This window comes from Austrofundulus limnaeus, unplaced genomic scaffold, assembly GCF_001266775.1.
Source record: "Austrofundulus limnaeus strain Quisiro unplaced genomic scaffold, Austrofundulus_limnaeus-1.0 Scaffold330, whole genome shotgun sequence".
In the NCBI taxonomy this organism is placed as follows: Eukaryota; Metazoa; Chordata; class Actinopteri; order Cyprinodontiformes; family Rivulidae; genus Austrofundulus; species Austrofundulus limnaeus.
The window spans coordinates 391,216-395,192 of record NW_013952732.1 but is presented as its reverse complement, the minus strand read 5'-3'; positions in this window follow the sequence as shown (position 1 = coordinate 395,192).

Genomic DNA, 3,977 nt, shown 5'->3' with positions numbered 1-3,977 from the left:
GATCCTGGTGTCTGACTGAAAACAAGAGCTGTGGGACAGTCAGGACCCTGCAGAAGCAAATCATTTTTTTTAAAACATGGATGCTGTAAATAGTTAGGGCCCTTAAAGTAAAGTAATAAAATATTTCCTTGCTGTTGGTTCCCAGGAAAACGGATCAGAACACGATGTTCTGCTCGGCTCAGGTGAAGCTCAGTCTCTTCTTACAGATAGCCCATTAGCTGCTCCTGTGTGAAACTCACCTGAACAAAGCTTTGTTTTACACACTCACGTGTTAAATCTGTTTTTCCAGGCTCCGCTGCGTTGCCCCCTGCTGGCCTCAGCCCCGACCCCATTAACCAATCAGGTGTGTGTGTGTGTGTGTGTGGGTCTCTTTAGAAACAAGCAGGCTTTATCTGACAGGAAGTGGCCTCCTGCCTCAGCTAACCTCTGAGGACCTGCAGGTCAGATTTCATTCAGAGAAACTTCATCTTCTCCGACCTCAGGACTCGGTCTTCCACATCATCGACCCGTGGGCACCAGGTAATCTGACTCCTCCCACTCCAGCACACCTGTGATCACCTTCAGGTGATGGCGCCTGGCTCATTAAAAATGTTCTGAGACTTTAAAACCAAMGTTTTAAAGTGGGAAGGTTAGGAGGAACTCCTCGCTCTGTATCTAGTGGTTCCCCAAGTCGAGACCCTCTCTGTGGGTCAGGAAACATGAAGTGAAGGTCCCCGATTTAATCATTAATATTATATAATTAAGACATTTTCAGCATGAACTTTCTTAAACATCTTATTAATAATAATAATAATTATTATTATTATTATTGCCACTACCACCTATTATTACTGATTACGTCAGTGGTTCCCAAACTTTTTATCTTCTGACCCAAAAAATATCCATGGCAAAAACTTGTGACCCCAAATATTACTGGTCTGAGTACACAAACTTTGTTAATAACCCTAAAAACACAGGCTTTTTKACAATCTAAACAKCTTGTACACAAATATAAATACTTATGTTTAATTATTTTGTGTTTTTCTAATAATTATAAGGAAAATATTACATCAGCAATTATTTTATTACCTTTTAAATTGATTTCTGGAGATTATCCAAGGTGCTTCATGACCCATAATTGGGTCCCAAGCCCAACTTTGGGAACCAAAGTGCASTGGTTCCAAAACTATTCAGCGTTTGACCCACAAAATAACAGCAGCAGAGACCTGAGCCCCCAGCTATTTTTGGATGATAAACATTTGTATCAGGTCAACTAAACATGGGCATAGTAACAATTTATCAATTTTAAGTACACTAACCTCACTCCTTTGTAACAACTAAGGCAAAAATGTAATTAATTCTGAAAATCTTTTCAGGACCCCACCTTGATGTTTCAGGACCCCACTTTGTGTCCCGACCCCAACTTTGGTAAACACTGGCACCCCTTCTTCAGCTAATTTTTCCCATAATTTTTTATTCATCAAGAAAATTATTCTTCAAAATCACTATTAAAGAAGTAAATATAAGTATATATAATGTATATATAAAGCTAATAAAAACAAACAAATAATAAATAGATAAAATACATTTCTTTAGACAATAAAATGTTCAGTCACTATAACGTTTCTGTTATCTTCTGTCGTTACACTCAATAAAACTTGTTTTAAAAAATAATAGCTTCACCATAATTATTGGAAAAATATATCTAYACAATCCTAAATGAATAAAAGTATTATAGTTATTCGGCTTGCACGTGTTTAAACAGAGTTTTTAGTGAAGTGTGCAAAATTAACAATTTTCTGCAGCAGTTTGGTGGCTAAAAGCTAAAAGTAAAAAAAAAAAACACCTGAAGAAAGTCCATAAATTAGCAGAAATAAAGCCGTAAACAACACAATCTCAGATGTGTTGAGTGTCTCAGGTTTAAACACCACAAAAACCACAGCCGGCTCAGGTGAGTCGGTATGAATAACCCAGCAGGTCAGTGACTCAGGTGAACCGAGTCACTTTAGCGACTGACTCAGATTAACCAGAGCCCATCAAGTCAATCAGGTTTAAAACCAAAGTGGATTTCTGTCATCTTAAAACAAATCCAGCCTCAAAAACTTCACGACTCTTTATTCAAACTCTATTTAATGAACATAACAGTTCTATATTACGGTTTTGTTACTTTTGTATAAATATGAGATTCCTGATGGAAATATCTCAAGTTGTGTTTGCAAATAATCATTTATTTTTTTGTAAATAACTGCATGATGTGAAACTTATAGAAGTGTAAAGTAGTGTTTGCGTGATTTGCTTTGAATTGTTAGAAAACTGAATTTGCAGCCCGGCTCAGATTAGCCGTTAGCTCGTCAATCCAGTCAGATTAAAACTCATAACTGAGGCTTTTCTAAAAGCTTCAACAGCTGAGAYGATATTAGTTCAATAAGAGAAGAAATAAAGATGCAAAGTTGATAAAAGTGATTTAAATAAACAGGTTCAAACACGGGTTATATGAAACAAACGTGTGAACGACATGGGACCAAATCAAACAGCAGGCGTCACAAACGAACCGCAGCAGGTTTGGGCTGAAAGAGATGCTCCGTTGACGTGGAAGAATGCAGACGAGCAGCAGCTGCAGCTGACTGGAAAACATGAAGTTCTGGAATCTGTTCGGACCGGGTCGGTTCCAGTGAAGAGCTCAGATCACTGCAGATAAATGTTTGACCCGAGTTCTCGCTGTGAATGATGACACAGATACTTTCCTGTGATTTCTGTGGCTGTTAGTCAACAAAATCGAACATTTTCTTTAGAAGAAAAAAATATTTTGACTTAAAAGTTTAATTTATTTCAAGAAATTTAAAGCTTTGATCAAATTTTTATAAATTCTTCTAAAAATCACACATAATGTCTGCTTGTTTGTGCAGTTATTGTAAAAAGATGTAATAAAGCAGCATCTTAATGTTTTATAAACAAGTGATGGTTAATCAAATTTTTTATTGTAGCAAGACTTTAGATCTTACAGAGATTCTGTAAAAATGAATAAACAATATCTTACCTGTTTTAAATATCTCTGTGAACAACCTCTATTTGTAGAAACACTTTTATTTTGACCAGATAAAAGAGCTAACAGCTGATCTGAGCTAAACTAGGATCAAAACAACTCCACTTGTGACAACAGCTCATGCGAATGTTATTTAATTTCCATCATTTTGTAAAATAATGTGATTTTTTTGCTGAAATATTTGTGCGTTATAAATTTGACAGCAATGTAAAAGATTCTAAAATAATAATAATAAACAAAAACATTTAATTGGAATTGTTTTAAGACCAATCGACTTTGGTGTTAGCGTCACTCGGACTAGCCGTTAGCTCATATGGGAAATAATATCTGTTCAGAGAATCATCTTCAGCAGGTAAGATACTAACTGTTCATAGCATCTCAGAATATCTTTTCTAAAGTTCTACATATTCCCATTTTCATCTTTGTGGATAAAACCAATAATGAAGTAAATTTGCTGAAAATATTTGTCAAATAATAAAGTTTTTAACACATTTAAGATAAAAACTTTCCCTCTTTAAAATTTGTCTGAACGTTTTTCTTGCTTTAGCATCTTCTATTTAAAAAACAACAGTCATAACAAATGACTGACTGACTCACTGAATATTGAATAGTTACAAGCACATTTCAAATAATATTTTTATATTAACTACAGAAACAAACATATCACAGAAAAAGTCCAACACTGAAAAAACAACAACAAAGGAGACTCTGCAGTTTCTGACAGTTCAAACTTTATTAGCCGTTTCTTGCGTACAATCATTGTCTTTTCATGTCTCGTTTTCTTTTTAAAAATAATCATTAATCTTTGTAAAGTAAACGATGGACCGTATGTACACATTAACGTGTGAAATCAGACACAAAGAGCAGGTGATGAGAGCTCAGCAGCTAGTTTAATGCTTCTGCAAGCAAACAGGCAGGAAAAGTGAGTTAGAGTTAAAAACGGACGCATCAGAGG